General features: G+C 36.9%; 1 protein-coding gene across 1 annotated transcript in view; it reads right to left on the bottom strand.

The window, feature by feature from the left end:
• The window catches only part of arhgap24 (Rho GTPase activating protein 24), a 76,670-nt gene extending 72,057 nt beyond the window's left edge, over positions 1-4,613 (bottom strand). The window contains exon 1 of the mRNA XM_014006462.1: positions 4,241-4,613. The gene's annotated coding sequence lies outside the window, so the exon portion shown is untranslated. The remainder of the gene's footprint in view (positions 1-4,240) is intronic.
• Positions 4,614-13,693: the final 9,080 nt, after the last annotated feature.

The raw sequence follows: 13,693 nt of genomic DNA, 5'->3' as shown, positions 1-13,693 counted from the left end.
CATACAGTTTGGATTATGTATTTATAATTTTACTTATGAGTCAAAAAAATCAGGTACATGTTGAAAATGAAACAGCATTTCTATTAATCCATTTTAATTAGGATTATGGAACACAATCGCTTCCATAATTTAGAAGTTCCATCTCAAAAACTGTGATGCAACATTTCAGAAAACATCATAGAAAATAAAGAAACCTGAACGGATTGAAAAATATGACTGAAACAGAATATAAAGATTTATTTGCATCACCTGGAGACACCAAATTAAAATGTTCTGCTTTCCCAGAGACTCCAAGTACACAACAAAATGTATTTACCAGCTTAAACAGTGGATTTGGCATATGTCCTACTGTTTTAACCTATAGAGTCTGCCATTTTACCAGCCAACTGACCAGCTGAACATTTGAGAAAGTGCCCACGTCTTACTATAACGGCTCGAACAACTGTAAAAACAAGAGCGGAAACATGGTCTTCACGTCGTCAGTCAGTACTGTCAGCCCCTTAAATATCCCCGAGTAACTTCCCCTTTATACAGTTGGCGCAGCACAGGGCCTCCAACCGCATGTGTCGAAGACAAATATAAACCTCGGCCGCCTCTGTGAGCTGAGTCTGTCACTGTTCCACCTCTGCTGTAAAGACACTGAGGTGAGAGGAGAGCAACTTCCTCGCTGCGCTGTCGTTGTGTTAGCTGGAGGGGATGTGAAACAGGAAGGAGTTGAAAAGCAGCCACAGATGGAAACACTTGCTCACATTTAAAAAAAAAAATACGGCGCATCATCCGGCACACACATAATTCAGGTCTGTTGTGATTTAACACAGGCTGACGTTAAAGGGAGGTCAGGCTCTTAGAGACAGGTTCCCCATCCGTCACTGCCCACAGAGCTCACCGAGAGTCAATAAAGACGACGGATGGATGAAACGGGCCGAGATGAAAGGAGGAGAGGTGGTTAATATCAAACACAGAAGGACTGATTCATGGATATAATGTCCTCTGGTTTTAAAATGCTGCTTGTTGAGTCACTGTTTCGTTTACACACCAGCTCAGATGTTCCCTCTTAAAACCCCCCAATGCACACTCATTCTCCCCGCTGCTGGCATCCACGGCTCTCCCTTTCCCATTTTCCTCCGGCGCCGTTTGCCACAGCGTGTCTGAGATGTGAGCAACAGGCAAGACTTCTTCTTTTCCCGGCTGACTCACTCTACACGTGTTCACCGTTACAACCGAAAGAAAGACACTGCTGATGAGCACTGGTGAACCCATGAGAATATCTCTCAGGCAAAACCCGAGGTTGTGCAAGACGCTGCGTGGTCAGAGTGTGGGGAAAAACAAACGGGGACTTGTTGATCACAGTGTTTTTTTTAAAGGAGGAAGCTGAGCTCGCTTTGTGTTTTAATCATATCTAGAAGAGAAGCGGCTATTTTCTTATAAAACAAGACTTGCAGAGTGGAACTGAAACAGGTGTTAATCTGCACTCCAGCCCTCATCAAAGTGAAGGATTGGACAGATTTGCATGCCGTGCTTGTAAAAGCAGAGCACATGATTAAACGCATGATTGAATAAAGACGAGCATGCTGAGAGGGGTCTACAGCAACTAGTTTGATCACAAAGAAGACAAAGTCCTTTCGTCTGTCTTCTTGTTTCTGCCTACTTTTCTCAACATCGTAGACCCGCTCATTCTGTTCCATGTGTCTGCTTCCAGCGCCGTCTGAGTTTCTAAGCCGCAGCTCGATCGTCTTCGTTTTATTTGTGCATGTTCTCTTTATGGGCTCCGTGTGCTTTCACCCCTTCGCTTTGCAGTTCGGCGTGCCTGTTTGCTGCAGACAACAGTTCACGGGGTGCAACGGAAGATATTTTGCAGGAAAAGAAAAAGCTCTCGACAACTAGAGTTTAGCTGTAAAAAGCTTCAGTGCAGAGGAGAGCTGAGTCTTAACAGAGAGTAGCCTCTTTGAGTCAAATGCTGATTGGGTGACAGGTGGTGCAGACAACAGATTTGATCAGAATGGCAACAAAACTGAACAACACTTTAGCACAGAACCAACACCAGAAGCTCACAAAATCCTGAGATGGTAGCAGCAATGTCAACTTTTGTTTGCAAATTCCAAATTCAGAACGATGTTGCAGACATATTTATGAAGTTATTAAATGACTTTTCCAAACATCCCATCCATTTTCAAAAATTAAGATTTAATATAAATTATGCAAAAAATTCAAGTATTTAACCTTCGCACAGGTGTGGACCAGATCTGGTGACAACGCTGGTGCAGCTGGCTGACTGCTGGCATGGCAAGTGGTTTGTCAAAGAGGTGTTTTTAAGATGGCATGCCACATCTGGCCCAGTTGTGGTTTGGTTTATGTGGTGTTGGCCCATGCATGGATCTTTGTTACCTTTGCTAAACCACATCTGGGCCACCAGTGTCGTCACTCTTTGCTGCATATGAGTGGAGTTAACCCTAACCTGCACTGTGGGCCAGAGCTGGTCCACACAAATGTTGTTATGCTGGTTTCTCCATTGACTTAATGTTTCAGAAATAGAAAAATAAATACAAAATGAATAGAATTTAAAATTTTACTTCTAACACACAGTGCTCTCAGCAATCAAGCTCTGTTTTATATTCCATATTTTCATCCTGGCAGACTGCAGATTTACTTGTGGTTCCTTGAGTTTCTAAATGTAGAGTGGGAGGCAGAGCTTTTAGTTATTAAGCTCCTCTCTTGTGGAACCAGCTTCAAGTTTCTGTCCGTGAGGCTGACACTCTGTCTGCTTTTAAAGCTAAACTGAAAACTTTCCTTTTTGATAAATCCTATAGTTAGGCTTAGGTTTTATTCCTTAGTTCTGCTGCCATAGGCTTAGACCGCTGGAGGACAAACTGAGCACATATCCTCACTCCTATGTGTTTGCTGTGGACGATGACACATGACCAATTCTTCTGTTTCTCTTTCCTGTCCTCCTAAACCCAGCCGGTCCTGAGCCTGGTTCTGGTTCTGCTGGAGGTTTTCTTCCTGTTAAAAGGGAGTTTTTCATCTCCACTGCTGCCAATGTACTGCTCAGGATGGGAGACTGTGTGAGGGGAAGATTAATGCAACCTGCTGGCTTCCTTAAATTGATTGTTTTTGTACAGTGCCCTGACACCACAGTGCTGTGACTTGGTGCTATACATAAACTGAACTGAATTGAATATTATATATTTTCTTGCTAAACTTAGGTGACATGCCTCTGTTATATCAGACACTGTAGATTACTAACTTGTTTGTAACTCTTCCCTAAACATTTGCTAATTTGGTAGTTTTCTTGGATGATTGTTGAAACAAGCTGTTTATGTCTAAGCAATCCGTTTTCTCTTGCAGCTTCTTTCTCAAACTGTCAAACTTTGGTCTCTAAACATTGTATGTTTCAAACCAATCGGAACACCAGTTTTTTGCAGCAGCTCCAATCCACCCACCCCCTCCTCTTTTTGTCCCCCCTCTCTGAATAAACAGATATCTCAAAGTTAGATCAGGGAACAGAGGAGTGCAGCAGCTGACACGGGGAACCTGATCCCTGGGCTTTCCAGCAGCACAGCCCGGGTGCTACAGACATTCTTGGCACAGGAGGGTCATCATCCCTGGTTTTACCTCAGCTCACACTCCACTTGCTTTTCACGTCTTTCCATTCCGTTAAAACACCAGGGCCGGAGAGACACAAGCAGCAAATGTACTTTTATGTTAATGCTCTGTGACATTTTAGTTCCAGCTCATTTCCTTTTTCTCCTGCTTTTTTCCTGTTCGGATTATCTGTGATCATTGGCAGTCCTGGCCCATGCATCAGCAGTAATCCAGAGATAATTGAGTTTTAGTTTGTTTGACTACAAAAGAGCCAAACAGAAGGAAAGCAAACAAAATCAGTTCCATTGTTTCTGTGAAATGCATCAGAATTACATGGGAGCTGTTGGGAAAATGACATTCTGATGTAACAGTCTACTGAAGCCACAAGTGTCATGGATTTTAATAAGATGAATCTGCGTCAGAATTGTATCATTATTTTAAAAGGGTTAAAGTGATCAAAAATACACACAAATACATGCCTCAGTTGAACAAAAAGTGTTGCATTTTGGCACAAAATCACCTTCAAGGTTACATAATTGCACTTGTTATTGTGTCTCTCTCATTTGCTTTTTGAATAAACATTTTCACATGACAACTCAAAGTGTGAACAATCAGACATAAGTTCACATTTGAACAACAGTATAAGTTTCACGCCCACCTTATATTCAGCCAGGAACCTTCAGCTCTGATGCACTGCAAACGTCTCCACTCCTCTGACCTGCAGTCAATCAACAAAAACACAAATCCTCAGTGTGAAGCTGCTACTGCTGGTTCTCCCCTCCTGGATGGACTCAGAGCGTGCAGAGTGGATTGAGTTCTCCAAGGCTCGGACGTGCTGCTGACAAACTTCCTCCCTCCCCTGCTCTTGACCACTCACGCCATTTGCATTCTGAGAAAGTCTCCCCTGTGGGAAGGAGGACTGTGGCGGTCAGCAGAGACACACATGGGGACCACTGTCACAGCTGAAGCACACACACAGAGGCACACACTGCTACGTACACACTCCCAGCTCCTCTAGTCATCCTGCTGGTGAGGCAGCCACACTCAGTCTGTGTGCAGTAGTGGCTCCACAGAGGAGGAGGAGGAGCAGGAGGAAGGAGTAGAGGGAGGAGGAAAGTGTGTGTTTGAGGAAGTCTTTAATAGTGATGTTTGACACTGCCAATTTTCTTTCTGATACTGACACTAAGTAAAATTTGTCTGGTATTAGCTATACTGATCCAATACTGCTACTTTGTGATAACACACAATGTGTCTGGTAAATCTTAAAAAGTAGTGTTTTTCAAATAAGTGCTTTATAAATAATACATGATATAGTAATTTATTTATTAATTGAAAGGTCTTTTTAACCCCACATTTGTTTAGCACAATTTAAAATTCTTATTCTAAAGAAATATGATATTTTTTGAATAGTGAATAAAAGCAGTGTTGTATAAAGTACCACAAAGTGATACATGAGTAAGAGTACAATTATCTTATCAAAAAATTACTTTGGTAAAAGTTAAAGTCTCCTTTAGGAATATTACTTAAGTAAAAGTATTAAAGTATCTGATACTTTTTGTACTTAAGTATTAAAAGTACTGATTTAAAATGAACAGTTAAGATTTTCTGTAAGGACATTTATTAGGAGGTGACCTCCCAAAAAAATGCAGAAATGACTATATTGTATTAAAATAATTATGTTAAATTTAGGATGCACTAGTCTAGCTGTTTCAGTTTATATACATTTAACAAGTCTGCCCAAACCTTTTCCCCAAAATGAAAATCTATCTGAGGGCTGTGGCCAAATGCAATAATATAATTCATGAAATACAAATATTTCATAAGTACAGTCCTTTTGTTTTGATAATTATGTCCTGCTGGAGTGTGACATGGGTTGTTTGTGTACAAACTAATAGAGTTTTATATATTTATACTTCTCATTCAACCACAATTAAATTCACTCTATCTAGGAGGCACAGTTTATATGGATAGTATTTATTTTTTTTATAATAACAAGCTGGAATAAAAACAAGCAAAATGAAATTAAAGCAATGACTTTATTTTTCTCGACTTCTTAAAAATGTAAGGTGTAGAAATTACTGTGTGAAAATTTAAGGAGTAGAAGTAAAAAGTAGGCTGAAAAATAATTACTCAAGTAAAGTACAGATACCCAAAAATTCTATTTAAGTACAGTGAAGAAGTATTTGTACTTAGTTACTTTACAACTCTGAATAAAAGTGAGAAAAATATTTCAAAAGTTGTTACTTTATATTTTGTAGCATTGTGGGTTTGCAAGAAAGTCCTTGGCCATAGCTAATGCTGTTTGGGGGGGCATGGCATGAAAACGTTTGGGAATCCCCTCATCTAGAGTGTAATAACAGACAGTCAGATGAAGCAATTTTTTTGTTAAAATGACCTGCCATACTTCTACAGACTGAGTGACTGAGCACGTGCCACTGTACTTTTGCATTACCCAAGCGGAAGAAAAAGTAGTTCCCTCCAACCACATAATTTAGACAAGATTTGAATAGTTTAGTTATTTTCCATTATTTTCTTGTTAATGATATACATTATGTGAAATAACTAAAGTATCAAAGTATTAATATTTTGATTTTAGTATCGATTCTAGAACACAAAGTTCTGGCATCGGTAGTCGATATTTCAGTATCGATCTTCACATCTCTAGTCTTGGTGAGAGATCTGTGCATTGTTCACATTCTCCTTCATTTCATTTCACAGGATTTTTCATTCAGTCAGTGTCCAAATGATACTATATAACTTAGAAGTTCAATTTATACACATATAGAAAGATTATGAGCATAAATGTCTTTGATGAGATCTAAATTACCTATGAATCAATGCAACAAAAATCACCTATTAGTTTTATTTAGTTCAAATAAACACTTTGAATTAGACAAAGTTAAATCCTGTTTTCTTTTACTTTGTGTTGTTTGCTTTTTTTTCAAGACGGTGTGTCAATAATTTTATTTTTATTATTACCCACCATAATGGGTGCGTTTAGTTCATCTGCACCATCAGCAAAATATCTCAAAAATTTGAAAGAAACTCTTAGAAAGTAATTATTGGATGAACATCTAGAACTGGTTGGCTTTTGGAGTCAATCCTGTGCAAGATGGCCACCACAGCCAAACAACTATCAAACACAAAAATGGCTAAAATTGTCCCAGTTTTACAGACACTAAGCTCAAATAGTCAGCTGATGCTCATCCCCAGCAGATATTCTAAGCTCTAACTGAGAAAGCAAGATCTATTTTTAAAACTTTGCCTTTAACTACTGACTGTCTGTCTGTTAGACAAAATATCTCATAAACCACTGAACATAATTTAACAAAACTGTTAGAAAACAATCACTGGCTGTGTATTTATACCTGATTACGTTTTCTGTCTTTTTGGATCCATCAGTGAAATAAAGCAGGATTTAGATGTTGTGTTTAAAAAAAGCACCATCCAAGTTTTAGTATGGAGAGATCAACAACAAAGCACTGGTTAGATGAAAGACAAGGATTTTAAGCTCTAAATAGAAACTAGCACTGATATGTGGATATTTAGCTGGTGTTGAGTAACTTAACGAAGCATCATTGCTGATGATTAGGGGCATCATCTGTTCAGTGCTGTTTGTAAACATTTGGTGTTAAAACCTGAGAACAAGCACAACCATCGGTCTATTCATTAGTCTATGTCTACACTTTACACCACTATTTGAACATAGTGCATGAATAAACTATGGCTCCATGGGTCCTGAGACACTAGCAGCTCCAAAGAGCAGCACTAAAAGCTTTGAGAAGGTAGCTTCAGGCGTTTCTGCTCTGAACCAGTTAAAACAGTATTTCATAGCATTTTGTTGTTTTAAAAATGTTAGACTGTAATCATTTTTAACCAGCTCTTTTTAGTGGTTGAATCAAATGACTCTCCGTTTCAGTATGTGTCTTTAGATAATATATTTACTGATTTTTATGTGTCTTTGCAGGGATCCAATTCATTACAGCAAGAAAGTGTCAGAACTCATCCCTTCCAATGATATTTGTCTAACAGGGCGAGACTTCCTGGGCTGTTACAAGAAGCCGAAGCAAATTAAATAAAAACAAGATGCTGAGAACAAACAACAGCGGACTCCTGTGTATTCAGCCATCCGTCAGCATGTTTTATTATATGTGCAGCATAAGGAATGTTGAACATGAAGCACTGTGACCTTGTGACGTAAAGAGTGGCCGTTCACAAGCAAACCGGATCTGCATGGTCTCCCAGGAGCCTCCAGCTGATAGACTAACGAGATTCAAACGGGTGAATCTTCACAGAAGAAGTCTTTGGGACTAACATTTTTTCCTCGATGAGCCTACAGTTTTCTCATGACCTTCCTGTCAGAGATTTGGGACAGTTGGTGACTTTCGGTTGGGGTGTGTGGGTGGTTAGAGGTACACACAAACAAGAAGCCTTTTCCTGTTGAACTCAGCAGAGACTCGTTTAATCCCTTTTAGAGATTTGGATGGATTTATTTGGTTTATTTATAACAGGTGTCTTCTAAAGTTTGTCCAATTGTGTAATAATGCAATGCAACAAGAGTTGACTCTGTTTTTAACAGATAATGATAAAATTTAAACAAAGGTTTCATACAATCTGATTAGATCTTATGGAGGACTCTCAGTTACTACCACGCATATTGTAGTTGAGCCATTTTGTGTTCAGTCCAATTAAAGTGCCTGTGACATATTTGTCAAACACAAAAAGTCAAAGAAAACCTCTTTATATTTAGGAAGTTAGCATGATACACAAGATTTTACCCATGTTAGCAAATAACTGGCATATCTTCTTTTGAACTTGGACCAGCCATGGTGAAACAGGAAGTGACATCAAAGGGGAACTCTTTAAGAAAAACAATTCTCTAGTCGTTTTTTATGAAACAATATTATTTAAACTCAGACTTGTCTTCATATCTCTTTGACAGTGACTCAAAATAATCTAAATAAACATCAGATTCTTCTCTTGTTGTCAGCCATTGTAACAACGCTCTGTTCACTAGCATCCATTCTCCTTCGACATCACTTCCTATTATTTCACATGCAAATATTTCAACAACTGTTCATCTCAGTGACACATTTTTTTTGCAATATGTCATTAATGTTATCTTTCTAAAAAATGCATTCATATTTATTACAAAAAATGACAGGCACATTAAGCTACAGTCCTATCCAGCATATTACAAGATGCAAATTGAATGCAATAAAAACATTTATACAAAGGAAATCAGCAGATTCAGCAGAAATGTGTCTCTAAAGCAATCCCTCATTCTGAGCAAGCACAAGGTGGTGACAGAGCTAATTACAATTAGCTAATTGAGGATAATCACAATGAGCTGAGGTAAAGAGCATTCAAACAATGTGATGCTCATGAGTTTGAAACAGAATTTAAAAAGATATTTAAATTTTTAAAATGAATCAAAATGTCAACAAGTCAAAATAAAAACATGCAGCCAAAACAATAAAACAATCTATAAGTCATTCATGTGTACTAAGCTGGCAATAATAGCTTCTGATACTAAAAGTGTTATATTTACAGTTTATTGATGTTTCTGTTAGAAAAACCCATTTTAAAAGAAAGAAAAACATCAAAGTGCAGCCAATAAAGGGGAAAAAGCTTATCAGTGGTGATATGTTTTCATTCTTTTGTTTGCTAAAAATGTATTTAATCCATTATGATTTCAGTAAAATAAAGCAAAGACCTTCCTGAACTATGGGCTGTGAATTATCCATAAGCTGCAATAAATGAATGTAATCATGATTCATGATCTCTCAGAGGCAGTCTCTTTACAATGTGATACTGCCCCCTGCTGGTGGGTTTAAGAAGGCAGTGAAAAAAATTCGACTGATTTCCCAATTTTCAGCACACAGTAATATAATATTTACCATCAGATTAAAAAAATGCAACATTCAATCATCACTAATGACAAAGAACTCCAGTCAGACTTGTAACAAAATATGAATCATCTGAAAATATACAATTGGGAAATTGTACTTTTTAAAACATGATAATGAGATATAACAAAAATCCAGTAAATAACTTTTATCCCTTCCAAGTTCAGCAATCTCTAAGTGAATATTGAACTATTTTTTGAATAAAATAAAAATAAATATTAAGGTTTATTTATGTTCTTCCTTACTTTGCTCACAATCACTGACTAACAAAAAATAACAAATTTAACATGTCTCCTTAGAGCTGACATTAAACGTACATACTGTAATGTAAGTACATAAAACTGCTTTTAGCCCACTAGTTTTACACGTTTTTTTAAACTGGGTGCTTAAAAATACCTTGGGGAATAGTAATGAGAAGTGTGCGAATAAAGTTAAAACAATGGATCTATTGCCAGGAATACAGTCATTTTTTTTTAATCGTTTCTCCAAACAAGTGTTGACACAGGAACAAACTATGAAGACAGCAAACTGAACCATAGCAGGTTGATTTATCCCGTTAAAGCACTTCAGACCACTGGAGGGCAGCATCAGCAACATTACCAGTGTTTATTTATTTATTTATTTATTTATTTATTTATTTATTTATTTATTTATTTATTTATTTATTTATTTATTTATTTTATGAGTTGGTTTACAGCTCTTTTAGATTCAGATACATTTTATTCAGACTGAAATGGTCAAAACGATCAAAGCTGAGACTGAGATGTTAAATAAGGTAAAAAAAAATCTTTGCAAAAATGATGTTTGTGAATCTGATTTTAGACAAAAATCTTGTCTTTAAACACATTTCTGTACAGTGAGCTCTAGTTATATATGGTGTGTATATAGTGTATTGTATCATTTAAGCATTCTGAAACATTGCTTAGACTTTCTGATGTTGCTATTAATCAAAAAACAAGCACAATAACGATTGAACTCATTTGTTTCCTGTTTTACACATGCAAAAAATAATGTTTATGCAAATGTGGCAAATTGTTATCCCCCTCACACACTATATATGTTTATATAGTCAAGTTATATACTGTGACAAAAATGAAAAAGATTGACATTTCTTTAGGCAGCTGATGTTTTGCACACATTACATTCTTTGCTGTTAGGGGGTTTTCAGTAAAAAGCAGTTTTATAGTACAGCCAAATTTGACCTATTGGTCAACTTTTCAAAATAAAGAAAACTTTTTAAAGGTTAAACATGCCCTCTGTCTCTACATTATGTTCTTTGTGCCTCGGTCCAGGATCAGGTCACCGTAGGGTCAAGGCTCCAGCATTTTGTTTGTCTTCTGAAAGGGAGATAAAAAGTTGACACTTTATTTTAATTTTTTTTTTTTTTAGTTTTCATCAGTGAGTCTGAGAAAGCTTGTGGCTCTGCAGCCGCAGTAAACAACCTGCCGAGGGCAGGGCCAAACTGTAAATACCACCACATCTATTTGCAGTAAATCAGTGTTATTTACTACTTCATTCATGCACCTTTGTTTCTGCAGAGGCGGCAGTGACGTGTTCAGGGAGTCACATAGAAGGGTTTTTCTCACCATGGCCTTCCTGTTATTTTCCAGGGTCCTTTGTTTGGTGGCGGGACGTCAGCCTGTCGGTTCTCAGGGGAACGAGGGGAACACTTGAGCCGGAGCGCTTCACAGATTGCTCCCATACCTGTCGACATCTCTGAGTGTGTGCATCTGAGTGCGTGCACATGTGTGTGTGTGTGTGTGTCACATTGCCCTTGAGTTAAGTGGCTGTATCCTTGCAATGTGATTCTGTGGTTGAAAAGTACCCACGTTTACTTTGTAATGCTTGAATTTAACCTTTGATGTACTTATTCTGAGTACTTTGAGGTTTAGAGTTCTTTACTATTTTACACCAACTACAACTTATTGCTTTAATGTACTCTGCTACGATTGACAATTTTAGTATTTTTACTTCAAAAATGCATTTTTTTAATTGCTTACATGAAACAAGCTACACTGATGGCTGTTGAGGGAAATCCACGAGCAGTAAAACACCAAATGTAAGTAAAACTTTGATGTCCTGCTCAGTAGTAGACCACATTTTGAGTCCCTTGTAACATACACTGAACCAGAAACAAACAAAAACAAGTTAAGGCCAAGTCTGGCTGAGTCATAGCTATTTTTTATTTTTTTATTTTAAGGTCAGTTGGCTGTGGCAGCCATTGTCCAACAATTTCTTTCGGCAAAGTTCAACCAAATCCATTTGTTGGTTCAAGAGATACTGTATTGGTAACAGGCACATGAACACACAGACACAGTGAAAACACATTTCACTGGTGAAAACAACAGTATTGATTGAATAAAATTTCATTTTTACTAAACTTAGCACAAAAAGTAAGGTCGTGTGTGTTTGGTAGATTATTTCTTTGTTGCAACAATGCTTTTTGGCAGTAAATCTTATATCAGAATGATTGGCAGCACCCGGGGGAAACGAAGCTTAAAACAAATGTCAATAGAAACAGCAAAATAAGCTGTTTTTTCATGTGCACAACCCACATCCTCAGCTCTACTGCTCACCCCACAAATGCATGTTCCTAATAAATGTGGCACCATTTAAAAGAGAAATCAACAGGCTTTCCAATTGTATAAGATTTTTTGCCTAAAAGCAGTGTTACAATCAAACACACATTTTCTTACTTTTTGTGCTGAGCCAAAATAATAAACACTACAAAAAAATAAATAATAATAAATTATTTGTTTTTTAGGTGTTTTTCTTGGTGTGGTCATTAAAGTTAATTTATAATGAGCAGTGATGCAGGCACAAATGATTTTTTGAGAAAGAATTAAAACATTTTCCAATCGTTGAAGAATCCAAATGCATAAGACTAATTATATATTTTTTGAAAATTTACTACAAAACACAATACTGACTCAAACTAGTTCCCCCCAAAAAAGGTCCATACAGATAAAATTGTATTTTTCGCTGTGACATAGCAAACTATTGTTTTAAATTTTTAACTGCCAATTGCAAAGTGTTACCTTTGTATTTTTTTAAATATTTTTTTCTAGTTTTACAAGAACAGAAATAACAGAAAGACCTAATGTTATTATTTATTATTGTTTTGTTTTAACATTTTTCAACAAGTTGTTCGGGTTTTCACTTAATAAAGACTAAAGTCAAATGGTAAACTCAAAGGAAAGCCAACAAACAAAGAATTTTTTAAATATATTCATCACCTTGATGTCTGATTTATTCTATGTTAACATGATGAGATGAGTTTATAATCCTGTTCATGTTTTACCTGAACGTTTTGATCAAAGATTTCACACAGAAACAATTTATTTGCTTCAGATTTCTCTGTCGTTTCAACAAACACACAAGTCTTGAACAAAGGCTGGCATATGTAAGGACTTATAAATCCCAAGTATTTGCAACGTCACTTTGTAAAACAACAACAACAATAACAAAAAAAGAAAAAAAGACTTGCTTTAAATTCCCGTCCCGGGCAGACACAACAACAACAGGAAGAAGGGCCATTTTCACAGGTGTCAGGAAGCACAGGAAATAAACAGGCTGAATACTGGAAAACATTTTTGTACCAGAAAGGGTCAAAGGTGAGGTTAATAGGAGCTATAAATAACTGGGAAAGATTTTTTTGTCAAGTGTGTTTGATAAATTTTTAGCATAGTTGTGACTTTATATAGAAGCTGAGGGAAGAAAAAGACATTTAATTGCTGAATATGAATGTGTTTGGATGTTTTTACAAAAATTTTAAAGTACGTTGAAGCTTTTATATAATATGTCATTTATTGCGATAACCTTTTTCATTATACAAAAAAACTCTACAATACTTCCAGAATAATAACCATCTTTAACTTGTTCTAAAATTATATTTTCCACATTGAAACAAAGGATATTTTGTTCTTTTTCTGGATGCTAAAGAAGCAGATCATTTGTTTTAAATATAAGACGCAAAGATGTTCTGGAGAATTCTCAGAACAAAGATCAGAGAACGCACGTCACGTCTTGTGAATTCAGATAAGGCAGGAATTCCCTCTCCCCACAAAACAACTTTCTTTTGACATTTGGCTCTGCTCAAAATATTCAGTTTAGCTTCACATGAACTGACAATATACATACATACATACACACACACACACACACACACACACACACACACACACACACACACACACACACAC

Source organism: Austrofundulus limnaeus, unplaced genomic scaffold, assembly GCF_001266775.1.
Source record: "Austrofundulus limnaeus strain Quisiro unplaced genomic scaffold, Austrofundulus_limnaeus-1.0 Scaffold36, whole genome shotgun sequence".
Taxonomy (NCBI): Eukaryota; Metazoa; Chordata; class Actinopteri; order Cyprinodontiformes; family Rivulidae; genus Austrofundulus; species Austrofundulus limnaeus.
The sequence above is the reverse complement of the archived record's forward strand: the minus strand, read 5'-3'. Positions and strand labels throughout refer to the sequence as shown.